The sequence below is a fragment of the Amblyomma mixtum genome, chromosome 7 (assembly GCF_055824585.1).
Source record: "Amblyomma mixtum isolate Tamu chromosome 7, ASM5582458v1, whole genome shotgun sequence".
In the NCBI taxonomy this organism is placed as follows: Eukaryota; Metazoa; Arthropoda; class Arachnida; order Ixodida; family Ixodidae; genus Amblyomma; species Amblyomma mixtum.
Genome location: NC_143018.1, coordinates 116,736,461 through 116,749,831, shown reverse-complemented (window position 1 = coordinate 116,749,831; position 13,371 = coordinate 116,736,461). Strand labels below are relative to the sequence as shown.

Below are 13,371 nucleotides of genomic sequence, written 5' to 3'. Positions count from 1 at the left end.
CTGAAATAAGCAACCCTCGAGAGCGTTAATAGTGAAGGCTTAAGCGTACAGCCGCATGGGGGCGCTAACTGCTCTCCCGTTGCAAACCCTTCGCTCGCGGTGAGAAATCATCCGTCCGTGCGGTTAGTGAAGCGCGAAAATTGCTCGAATGGCGGTGCCGGCGCTGCGATTTGCTGCTCCTTGCATTCATTCGTCGTTTGTTAAACCCTAGAAGTGGGAAAGGTGAGCGACTTTCGAGGTCACCGCGATGCTTTCGAGTTGTCTCTGACTAGACAGCTCGTCTGTGCAATCATCTGACGAGGCATATATGTGGTGGCTATGCAAGGATGCATTGCGGCGAGAAGCAGTGCCGAACTGTCGAGCTCTGAGGGACAATCGCCAGCTGTGAAACGTCGCTGAACGGATGGGCTTTGCCTCGCGTGATGAGCGGATGACACGAGAGGTGTTCGCGCGGCCGAGCAACAAACTCCAGGAATGTGTCGGGCTTCTTGACGAGACATCCGTGTGTGTGTAGCATCATTCTCATTCCTTTCGCATGCATGCTGGAGATGACTTTAAAACAAGAATCCGAAATTTGTATTCGGCACTTCGCGTTGCTTTTTTCATACTGTGTTTCAGTTTTTGCACACAGCGCCAAGTTGAGAAAACAAAGCCTAGCATGCTAGTACGTTGATCGATTTCTTTGTGTTTGGTGTTGATGAATGTGAAAGGCAGCATCGGTGAAATCAGCTGAAAGGCGTCGTTTCCTTAAGTGTGAAAAAAAAATGCGTGACATTGTAAAAGAATACTATAACCTGTCTTAAGCATTATTAATGAAGCACACTAAAGTGATTTCGCTATTCAAGCTGAAATTTTCATAACAGTGTTACATCATCAGTTACGCAGCAGTCACGTGGAAATTACCGTAGGAGGGTGGAAAAAATTATTTCTCTAAGGGCACACGGAAAACAAATATATATGAGTCTTGTACATTTTATTTACAGGTGTGGTGTTCGTGCCGGTGAAGGTTCCAGCTCACAAGAATCTGTGCGGGATCCATCCATGACCCATTTATGTGCAGTCTCTCTCCATGTGCTGCCCGCATGGAAATCGTTAAACTGGTGAGCACGTGCTTAGTGTGTTGTGGCAGGCATGAAGGGATAGCATGTTTGCCTGCAGTAAGATTGCATGCGGCTAATGATATCTGTCTGCATTTATATATAGTTTATTGAGCAAGGAAGAACAGTGTAAATAGAACCACATGTAAATTAATCATGTCTGTACTTTTCAGGTGACAGTGGAGATAGGTGTGGGTGACACGCAGTGTTGTTCTCTGGCTTTGGATTTCTCTTAGTGACCGCAATGTCAAGGTAGCCTCATTTCAATTGGTGCAAAATGAAAAAGCATGCATATACTAAAAAACTCATGGTAGTCATAAACAGTTGAACTTGTGCCCTTCCTTGCAGTGCATTCTGTGGTGGTTTTCTTGAGTATAAAAAGTGTGTATTAATTATTTGTATCCATCAATTTGAGAAATGTGTCATCAAGTACCTCTAGCTATATGGCAACACTTCGTTTTGATACTAATGATTGATTTGCAGTCAGCGTATTTTACATTTGTGCGTAAAACTAGACAATAGTTGAACTTGAGGCTTCAACAATTTCTCATATTTGGAAACGCAATGTCTAGCTCGTTGGAAGATTTCAGTGCACAGCATTGATTAATGTGCAGGTGATGGTTTGCATCTTATGCAGATGTGGTGGACTACTCTCACCGTGGGGTCTCGTGTGCTCGGGAGCCATGATGCCAGATTCATCTTCACTCACCCCTCGGCTGGACTGGCTGCCTAGCTGGGTGGTGATACCGGGTTCCTGAACGATTACATGAGGTGTCTGCAAAGGTGTCATGGTCATGGTACGCCATGGTCAAGAGTTCTCTGCAAAGGTCAGCGGAGCTTGCACTGTGCAACACAACATATTCATCCACACTCAGCTGCAGGACCATGACACCACTGGCAGGTGGTGATAACAGAAGGAGCACCAACATCTACAGCAGGGAGGAGGACACAGCACCATTTGGATTCTACCTGACAGACAGGAAGTGCATGATCAGCAGCTGCTTTCGAGAATTGCACTCACTGCCGTGATTGTCATGTGTAGCTATGCCACAAGTAATCAGCATACATTTGCTCTGCTTCAAGTTTGATAGCATACTGCCAGGAAGCTAATGAAGTCTTCATCATTTTGGTGCTGTTCTTTGAATAGGACCATATTGGTGATGTCCATGACAGTAGAAATCATTTTTGTCTGGTGCTGCAGTTTTGTGTGAGTCAGGAAGTGCCCCAAGTGTTTTCAGCCTACCGTCTGCCAACTTGCTGAGTGCATGCTTCAACACATGCTTTGGTGATTGTGAAGAAGTGCCATCCCTTCGTGTGGTGCCTCCCTACGTGTTCTGCTTGTACACAACGCACATTTTATTTGGTGCTTAAGTTCAGTGAAGGACAGGAAAGCACCAAAATGTTTTCCTTCCAGCACCTGGGTGTTGACTGGACATGCTTTCACCAATGCATTGTTTGCTTTGATGTTTGTTGAGAGCCAGCAGTCCACAACATGCTCAACATACAGCATGGTCGCTGTGTCTCTAGTCATTTACAACATCTGTTCTTCAGGGTGCAATACGTCTTGTGTGGCACTGTTTGTGTGATGAGATCACAACATGCTTTGCCTCATGGCATTTGGTTGCCTCTGTCTGCTTGCTTTTGACTGCTTCTTTCACATGCTGCACGTAGTTATACAGCAGTGAACTATTTTTCCTGAAGGAAAAGTCATGTAATTGTTTCACGGTCAATTTCCCAGATGAAAATGCAAGGCCTGGCCAGCGTTCTGACACGTGTACCCATTCCCATCTTCTAGCTGAAATTTGTACCCCTGACGAAAACCTACAAATTGTACATTAATTCAGTTGAAGGTAACTGGAAGTATAAATTATGCAGCTGGACATAATTTGTGTTTCAATAATAAAGCTCTAAGCGCTGGCATTTTGTCCTTCTTTTGTGTTGTCTTTCACTGCGCTGTTTTTCCAATTCGTAAAACATGTATCAACCAGCCCATATTTGCCCTCTTCTGGAACTCCAAATGGCATTTTGTAGCTGGAAGGGCATGATTTGGTTCAGTAAGTTAGCTGGAAATGGATCATAATAGTAGTAGTAGTAGTAAACGCTATTGATTTTTCTGGGCTACACAGCCGGTCTTCCCAGGTTCGGGATCTTTTTCTCTTTCCAGGATTTGAGGTCCAAGATCTTTTTCTGTGCTGGGCTATCAACCTTGAATGCAACCTTGAATGGAAGGTCACTGCCCGCCTGTCGTCCCAGTGAAACTGTGTTAGATCCCATTTTCATTGACTCATCCCCTTGCACTTTTCATTCATATAAGTTGGGGTTGCTGTTTGGTCATTTTAAGACAAATCCTAGACAACCTGTTTACCCTCTGCACCCTTAGTGTGACTGGACCGTATCAGTGTCCGTGCTGCCATTTTTCTGTTTAGCAAAGGTGGCTACTTAAGCTGGCTACTTAAGTTTGCAAACTAGGCAACACTAATGTGCATGTACACCACTGTCAAACGGTTATGAAAGATGAGTCTGTCCCAAAAAAATTCTTATCTTTGTAGACGAGACATATTCGTCAATGTGTATTGTTGCACTAGGTAATGATTCGCAGTTAGGCTGCATAATGAATTGTAGGATGCATGAAGTTCAGTGATGGAAATAAATTATTTTGCCAATAATGGCTTACACAAACTTTTCACTGTGCATGTATAAGACACCTCACTCCTTTTTTAAGCAAATTGCAACACCTAAGAGGCAATACAACTTGTGTCGCTCCCCAAAAATGTGGGGGCACACTTAAGCTCAGCATTCATGGGTATCACACAACAGTGTTCATGGCTCCCTGCAGCGGTTTCTCTTCACACACACAGTCACTGTTCATTCATGTTCACACATTTATCAGAGTTGCCTCAGCACAGGTTCCCAAATCTTGTCTTTGAACTCTTCCACACTGCAGTTCACCTATGTAATGTTATTGTAATTAGTTTCTCACTAATTGGCACATCTCTAGTTCACTGCAGTAATTACATTGCTAGGCTTCAAATTAAGCCAACAGCACCCACACATCACTCCCCCCCCCCCCTTTGTACCTCAGCAAAGTCAATGTGCCTACATGGTCTAGTTGGTAGCGTGCCTGGCTGGCGATCCAGGGGTCATGGGTTTCAAGGCAGAAAGAAATTTATTAATTTTCTGTACGTAAAATCTATTATTTTATAAAGTGAAGTAGTTTCAGACGTGTGCTGACGTTTGATTCAGATTACAAATCCTCTTTTCAGTGACTTTCACTGTGGACATCCACGCGTGAAGCTTGTCTTTTGACGCAATGCCAGCTGGATAACACTGGGTTTTCTGCTGAATGGCAGCCTCTCTCCTTGACAGTGGTGTGTGCAGGCTTTCCGTACCTTTCTTTTCTGGCTGCACATGGCACCCAATAACTTCTTAGCACTAATTGCGATGCCATCACATACCATACAGCACTAATAATATTACCTGGTGGTAGTCGGAAAAAAAAATATTCTTATAGTGTGAAAAAAGAATAGCAGCCTGTTTCCACCTGACTTGGTTTGGTTTCATACTTCTGCTAGAACTTTCAGAGAAATTAGCCAGCAAAGCTGTACAAGACGGTAATTTTTCAGGGAGCTTAAATTTTATGCACAGGCACTTGCAATGACTCCAATTTCATCAACATTTTGCAACCTGTTCTATCATTATATTGGTGGTGAATAGCTTCTGTTCATTTATTTAACACTCTCCTCGTGGAAACTCTGAATCAGACTTGCTTACCATTTTTCAAGCTGCTTTAATCATGCTCAAAAAAACAATTTACCCTCCATGTGCACACACCACTAGGCTTTTTAAGTGTTCTGTTTTTTTTTTCATGCAGTGGAGTGTAATACATACATAGAGGGGAGAAATCTCCAACCTGTCACTTATGCTCGAGCACCAGAGCGGATTTTAAACGCTCATATCAGGCTTGCCCAAACAAACCGAAACCTCCTTTCCAAGGGGTGGAATCACAGGAGCGATGGGAGGCTTCTCTGCGCAGCTCACAGGCAGAGCTTCAGCTTTGCATCATGGCCTGGGCCTTGAAGGTTGCTGCAGCCAAACAGTGCCTGGTCACCTAAAGTGGCCTGAGGGCCGTCGCCGACCTCTTCAACACCCCTTCACTAACCCTCACCTGATCCACTGAAGTGGGACTAATAAAGTTATTACCAACCAAGGGCTGTAATAGCCTTCCTGCCAACGCACTTCACCATGGTAATTTTGAACTGCTTCTTTGAACAAATAATCTCTGAGCTGTACACAAGCTTTGTTCTCAGTACAGGTAGGCCCTTTGTTATTGGAATGTGGTAATCTGCTGTTGCAGAGCAACTTCGATTAGTCCTCAGTGTCCTTTCAGACATTTGCCGACATTTCAGCACCTACATCTGGTATGGTGCCCTTCACTGAACTGTAGATATCATATTTTGAGTGTACATAGAGGGTTGTCTATTTTAGTTTACAGTAAAGGAAGGTACTTTGAGAGTGAACGCATTTCATTGAGCATTACTCTTCTGCAGTGCGCAATAGTGGCATCACAGGGTCTTTATTGCATCAGTGTATGGTGTAAATATGTTGCCTAACGGCATTGTGATCCACCCCTCAAAGAAAACCAACAATGGCCCTGATATGTATGTGGTCAGGAGTGTGCACAGAGGGAAAGTCATGCACTTGCACATCAGGCTAGAAACATGACTGAGGCCTCTTGTAGATTGCTCGTGGCGTGCACAGGGCTTGCCAAAACCAATCCACATCATCCAATGTTATCATGCTGCATTAAGAGACCTTTTACTAGAATACCACTGCTTGTCTGTGATGCTGCCTGCCTCAAATACTGTGGGTCATGTTAGCCTTGCATTTCTTGCCCCCTTTGTGTGTTATCTTGCTGCTGTGCATGCTTGTGCTTTTCTTGATGTGTTGCTGTTCTTCCTTCTTAACTCACCGTTGTTTTTATTGTCGTTCAGCTCCTTGACCTGACCCAGAGCCATGTTCAGGCTTAATATGACATGCGCACTAGATAATACGCGTGTATGTGCATGATATGATAATAACTTGCATGCACGTTAAAGAACCCCAGGTGGTCGAAATTTCCGGAGCCCTTCACAACGGCGTCTCTCATAGCCTGAGTCGCTTTGGGACGTTAAACCCCAATAAACCAAACCGATAACTTGCATGAAGCAAATAAAGCAAGTGTCTTGCACACTGCATTACCTGTTTGTGATGTGGCATCACACTCCACCTTCATTATCCCCCTCTATATTCGTCCCGTTCCCCAATGTTGAGTAGCATATGTGAAGATATCTTTTTCCAGCCGACTTCACCTTTCTTGACATCACACATTGCCCTCTTACAAGGAATCTTGCTGCATTGAAAGGAGCTGCCTGGTGCTGCTGTGGATGCATTACTGTTGTCCTACAGCAAAGGAATTGTAGGGATGGGCATGACAAATTTTGTTTCACCTCTCACATTTTGGTGCGTATTTGCATCACACGAGTGGTGTACCTGCCTATATGCCCTTGGTAAGTGCTGTGTGCTCATTGTTAGACAGAATTAACGAGATTGAGGGCCTTTTCAAACATTGAAATCAAATAGCATTATTGAAAGCCTTTTTTTATTTGAATGAAATTATGTACCTGCCACTCTATGCCATGCATTCGTGAGGTGCTTTTATATAAAGTCCGTGAAGTCTACTTGCAGGCAGGCTTAGCTAATGTTCACAAAGCAAAAGATGAGTGCCATGTCCGATTGAGATTAAGTGAAACGCCAACACTGTGAAATACATGCTTCTGTTGACAGTGGACTTTTAGCTTTGTCTGTTTTTCTTTAAGTACTGGCGGGAAACAATATCTCCCTATTTTGCTTTCGCATTTGACGCTTTTGATAATAAGACGTACGCGCTCATAGCGTTGCACTTGACGCGATTCGCAGTCGCGTTTTGTGCGCGGCCGCTTGCAAACGTAACCAAGGTTAGTGTTAAGGTCTATGCACCTGAAGAAGTGACACGGTGAGGTAAAGCTTTCCAACGCCACTGACGCGTTGAGATTACGATCGAGAGCCAGCCGTTTCTCCGCCAATTCCTCTCCCCGTGACGCTGATCGCATCTCACAAGTACGGAGACGCGACACGCTACGCGATGGCTTCGGGCAATAAGCGTTCGCTTCATGCAGCACAATTACCGCTAAACTCTTATTTCCGTGACGACCGGCCACAGGGTCTTTAGCGTCGCATTCAGCACCATCACTGTGCGGCGAGTACGCCGAGACCGCCGCCGCAACGCAATTCACCGTCCATCGATCTCTACGGCGCTACTTTGCTAACTCTCCTTCGCGCCGCAACTCGGCGGTGTTTTTTGTACTTGGCGCCAAGTAGCAGACGACACCGTTTATTTTTTTGTCATACTTTTTTCTTTATTCTTCAATGTCGTCATTACATTCTGCTGTTACGCATTTTCGGACCGCCCCGATTCACACGTCACGGGTACGCCCCGCTCATGGCGGATTGGCGAATATCGAGAATCGGGCACCTAAACCTCTCCGGAAGGGAAGGGAGGAGGATGAGAGTGAGCGAAGACACCGTATTCACTACACGCGCCTTTGTTCATTCCAAACCATCGAGCTGGCATGGCGGAGTGGATAGCATGCTCGTCTCGCACGCCGAAGACCGGGGTTCGATTCCCGAGCTCGACCAATTTCCTACTCGGATTTATTTATTTATATGGCCTGACTAGAAAAGCTAATTAGGCTAATTGGGTAATTAAGCAATTAACTAAGCTCAGTCTCACTTACTTGGGGCATCACTATACGATCCCTTCAATTGGTTGCATGGTTACTAGGCAAAGTACAATAGGCCCGTTTGAAATTCGCGCACTGTGACGTCACAGCCGTTTCGACCAATTGAAAAGCATGACATTTTCTGTCGACAACTGCTGCTTACAACGATGAGGCATTAAAGGCTTTCGCCTTAAAAGGAAAGGCACACTACTTGTCTCTCATACGAGCATCGAGCGGGGAGGACTGGCTTGGTGTCGGGCAGTCAGGCAGACTTTGGGCGTTCCAGTGTTGATGCACTGTTGCCAGCGTTTCCCACGTTGGCCTTCAACGCTTCCGCAGCGTCAGCGTCTGTGAGCTCCCAGCACGGTTCCCAGGTCTGGTAGCCCGGGTGCGCCACGTAGGCGCCAGAAGCGGCCTGTGTGGAGCAGTTGACGGATGGACGGAGAAGAGTGGCGCCTGGGCCTGGTGGTTGAGGCTCTCGACGACGGATGTCCGGGTCTGGTGGACCGGACGTCTGCGGCTGAGGCCCAAGCCCGGAACTCGGGGAGCCAGCAGAACTCGTCCACGTCCGTCGTCCACCGCGCGCGGTGGCTCAGTGGTTATGGTGCTCGGCTGCTGACCCGAAAGACGCGGGTTCGAACCCGGCCGCGGCGGTTGAATTTCTTTGGAGGAGAAATTCTAGAGGCCCGTGTACTGTGCGATGTCAGTGCACGTTAAAGAACCCCAGGTGGTCGAAATTTCCGGAGCCCTCCACAACGACGTCTCTCATAGCCTTAGTCGCTTTGGGACGTTAAACCCCATAAAACCAAAACCAATCTTCTCTTCTCTACCACGTAATCCTCTTCCACCTGTCCCGGCATACCCCTCCGCGCGCGCTCCTCGTGCTTTTTCGTCTTCTGCCTCACAATCGACGCTGGGTGACGCTATCTCCTTACAATCATCAAATATTTCAGTGCGCTGTTCTTTAACGCCATAAATTATCAGATCATTCGTTCGCCTCCGGTTGCCGAATTGACAACTTGCAGAATAACGAGCGCCCTCTACAATCTTCCAACCGAAAACTCTCGTTCGCAGACAGCAATCTCGCATTTTTGTTCGCAAAGGGAGAGGGGAGGCCACCATCTCTATGAGAGGGAAGTTGTTGAAAGGACACAATAGACCAGGGGCGCGAAAGTGAGGCGCGGGTCGAGACAGGTGCTCGTCAACAGAATGCCTCATTGTAACCTTTCGACAACAACCCTTTACGCTGTATCTCGAAAGCAGGTGGTGACCAGCGGGGCTTCAGGTCCACGCAGATTTGGGGGCCAGGCCCGCATATCTTTTCCAAGAAGGTTACAGTGGAGGGTTGCTGACAAACCTCCCCTCACGCTAATCCCCTCAGGCAGCAGGGCAGGAAGCGAAAACGTGCCTGTGCACGAGAGTTTTTGGTTGGAAAATGTCTTCCTGTAAGTCAGCTTTCCTGCAATTTTGCAAGTTGTCCATTCATCAACCTTATTCAAGAGGCTGGAAACATTCTTTTCTAGTTCAGCTACAATTCATTTCAGGCCACTTACTTCTGCCTTCAATGTAATAAGAGAGGCCATCTGAGTTTCTATGCCAGTCATTCGTTCATGCAAACTTGCGACATTTTTTCAAGTTTTCCTTTTCCTTGCCTAGTGAGGATATTGTTGATTGAAGAAGTCTTGTTATTTTGCCCCAAGAGAAGTTGTTGCAACATTTCTTTGGTCTGTAGGCCCAAGATTCGACTCGATGTCACCACAGATCAGAAGGCTTAATTTGAAAGAAAGAGCTGGGACAACACTTTTTAGCCCAAGTGCGCATAGAAGCAGCAATAGAAAACGGTCATCAGTGCGGAAACACTTCATTTGAGAATAATCACTAACCTGCACGATAAAGCAGAAAAGATTGAGCATTGTGTTCGATGTGCTGCTGCTTAGCCCACTGATTTCGATGGCCCAGGGGGAACGGGGTGGGGGGGGGGGGGGGCAGAAGGCGAAACAACGAAGAAAGGCTTGACGAACTCAACGACGGGGCAATTGTCGGCTCGTGCTAATGACTTGAAGTATGGGTGATACGGAAGAGGTACAGTAAATCGTCTTTTAGCGGAACCAACGGAAGGCTCAACTTGAAAAAAAATGGCTGAGGCATAGCTTAGGTTAAGCCTAGTCAGATGCTAAGCATATTGTCGCCGAGTTGCATATCGAGCACGCCGCTTGGCTAGACGTTCTTCACGCTCTTCATCAGTCTCTGTAGCACGCCGCAACTTTTGCTTCTCATTCCAACGAGCAGCCCTGTCTCCAGGAGGCATCTCTATCCCGTGTACGCCTAGCAGAGTTGTTGTTGTTGTTGTGACTGAGAGAAGGATGAAAAGGAAATTGCACGGGCCTGCTACTGGCTCGAGCCAAGCCACCACCGCTGCCACGTGCAGATAGAGGAGAGTTAAAAGATCAGAGGAATGCGAGAGAGGAAAGGAAAGACGCGCGTCGCAGCAACAACTGCGTCCGCCGGAGCGGACGCTGCTCAAAAAACAGATAAGCGGCCGAAGCCGCGCTCGCCGAGGCAGGCGCACCCCCTTGTATACCGCCGCTCCAGCATCACGTGTTCACTACAGCGCACCTAGCGGCAGAAGCAGGAAACACATTGATCGCGACGCCTCGCGCGACGGCGCGAGCTGGGGCCCCGTTTCTCTTATGTAGTTACGTCACGCATCACGTGGTCCTCCTTGGTCGCGGGAGCTGGGCCCCCGTTTCTCATCTGCTGTGACGCCACGTACCAAGTGGTCATCCTTGGTCACGACGCCTCGCGCGACGGCGCAAGTTGGGCCCCCGTTTTTCATCTGCTGTGACGTCACACATCACGTGGTATGACATGGAGGTCACGAAAGGTCAATGGTAACGACACAGCCGCGCTCGAGGAGCTGGGTTGGGCTATTTTAGTATGCTTCGCATAAAAGTGCCAAAGCCTGCACGATAAAGAAAAATGGATTGAGCATTGCGTCTGATGTGCTGCGGCCTAGTCCACTCGTTACTGCACGACAGCTGCGCTCTCATCAGCTGCTGCATATCACGAATTCGTCTTTGTGCTGCATTCTGAGATCCTGGCCCATGGGCCCCTGGGAGTTTTGATCAGCTACAAATGCCGCAGTTCACTGCCGATGTTGTAGAAGAACTCCTTCCACAAAATAATGGTTTCACGGAGCGCACTAACCGGACACTCACCAACATGCTCTCAATGAACGTCGCCTCTCCGACCACAAAGACTGGGAGTCTGTCCTGCCTTCCATCACATATGCTTCGAACCCCGCCAGACAAAAAACAACCGGCTACAGCCCGTTCTTCCTCCTCTATATCCGCTCTCTTCGGCACACACTCGATACTATCCTCCCGTTTTTCATCGATGACCATCCTGAGGTTGAGATTCTCTGCCATGCTGAAGAAGCTCGGCGGATAGCCCGCTTGATAATTTTTGCCTCACAAAAGCGCTCCAAAGTTCATTACCATAACCAACATCGTCAAGTCACGTACCTCCCTGGCGAGCTGGTATGGCTTTGGCTACCAGTCAGGAAGCGTGCCTTAAGCCAGAAAATGCTTAACAGCTACACTGGTCCCTATGTTATTTTGGAGAAAATCAGTGACGTTACCTATCGGATTGCGCGCGTGAGCAAAAGCGGCTGAAGTTCTGCCAGCACACAAACCACTCATCTCGCGTGGCTGAAACTTTGCCACCGTCGCACCGATCCTTTACTCACCGAGAGGGTTTCGCCTGTGAAGGGGGAAGTGTTCCGGTCTCGAGGAAGTCCCACGATGGGCAAGAAAGCGGAGGCTAGGACGAGGAGGTTCGACCCTCCCTTGCGGCGCCTGGGTTGGTTCCTGTTCGCCGTGCGTTCCTTGCCTGTTGCACCAATTAGGACGTCTCAATTGAGAAGTTACGAACGTGTCAATATTCATAGCAGAGAATGCTCTTAAAAGTGCTTCAATTGCCGATTACGATACGTATAGTTGTGTTTTTCTTTACAGGTTTATCATTAGGAAGAGATGATTGGGAACACGAAACGGAAAACATTACTTTCCTGAAAGTTCATTTACGGATGCAGATAACAATGGCACTGAACGATATGAAAGGGTCCTCAGTGAGATATAAGGTTGACGTCGACAGCGATTACTTGGCCGACTTGCCTTTGTGTCGAGTCAGAGCACCGCCATTTTCACCGGACGCCCTCGCAGCGCTCACACTCTTCACGGCATGCCACAGCTGATCCGCAGTGCCGTCGCAAGGACGTCCTCAGGAAAACGTCTTCTTCAGCATTCCCCAGATGCTTTCGATCGGGTTGAGATCAGCCTTATTAGGCCGCCATGGCAGCTGAGGGAAGGCGCAGCTCTCGAGAACGGCGCTCATAGCCCGTGCTTTGTACACGAGGCTACGGTCGTGCTGGAAAAGGCAGCAGCCATTCTGGAGCGGCCCGTCTAGGAGGTACGCAATTAGGTGCTCGGTGAGGACTTCACACTGCCTCGGCCCGATGAATGGGCCCTCGATCCGCACGAGTGGGCCCAGGGCGTCCCTGCTGATGGCGCCCCAGGCGCTGACCGAGCAGCGGCCGCTGCTGAACACGTTGTGAGTGTTGCCGGGGATATACCTGGGAATATGAGAGAGCAAGCATTAACATAACAGCTACCTCACTCCGCTGGAAAAACAAAAGAAAGATGGAGGCTAAAATTACACAAAAATTGAATATTCAACCCACACTGGCATGCAATACACGCAAATGAAACACTCGGTATTCCATAATGCAGCTTTTCAAGGTCAACCGTTAAGGGAAGGAATGAGCGTCCACTGGATTCTGAAGACTACATCGCGTTGCAAGCCATAATTTAGTTTCATCACTGGCAAGTTAATTGAACAATATCCGTTATTTCCGTTAGTTGTAAAAATGCTAGGCCATACCTTTCATTCATTAATACTCTTATTTTTTTCGTCCTATATCGTGACAAAAGAGCCCTTGAAATTGGGCTTGAGGTGTCCCTGGCATAATTGGTAAATTGGTTTTTGAGCAAATGAAAAGGCGCAGCATCTGTCTCACATATCTCGGCGGACACCTGAACCGCGCCGTAAGGGAAGGGAGGAAGGAAGGAGTGAGAAAGAGAGAAAGAGGTGCCGTAGTGGAGGAATAATTTCGACAACCTGGGGTTTTTCAACGGGCACTGACATCGCACAGCACACGGGCGCCTCTTGCGTTTCGCCGCCATCGAAACGCGGCCGCCGCGGCTGAGTTCGAATCCGGGTGCTCCGGCTCGGTAGACGAGCGCCTTAGCCACTGATCCACCGCGGCTAGTAGTGGTGTCCCTGGCCCCGTAAGCAGGAATTGACCACAGCGAAGAACAGAAGACAACGTAAAAAGACGCAATTAGCTTGGTCAAGCACGAAACAAAATATAGTGCAAAAATTGAAGTTGAAAAATTGAAAATTATTTACCCCACAAA

The 13,371-nt window shown here is 47.7% G+C and overlaps 1 long non-coding RNA gene across 1 annotated transcript; it reads left to right on the top strand.

Annotated features, from left to right (window-relative positions):
* The first annotated feature begins 995 nt into the window (after window positions 1-995).
* On the top strand, window positions 996-3,024 carry LOC149337293 (uncharacterized). The gene is made up of 2 exons (XR_016284394.1): window positions 996-1,100; window positions 1,735-3,024. It is a non-coding gene; the product is annotated as an uncharacterized LOC149337293 (long non-coding RNA).
* Window positions 3,025-13,371: the final 10,347 nt, after the last annotated feature.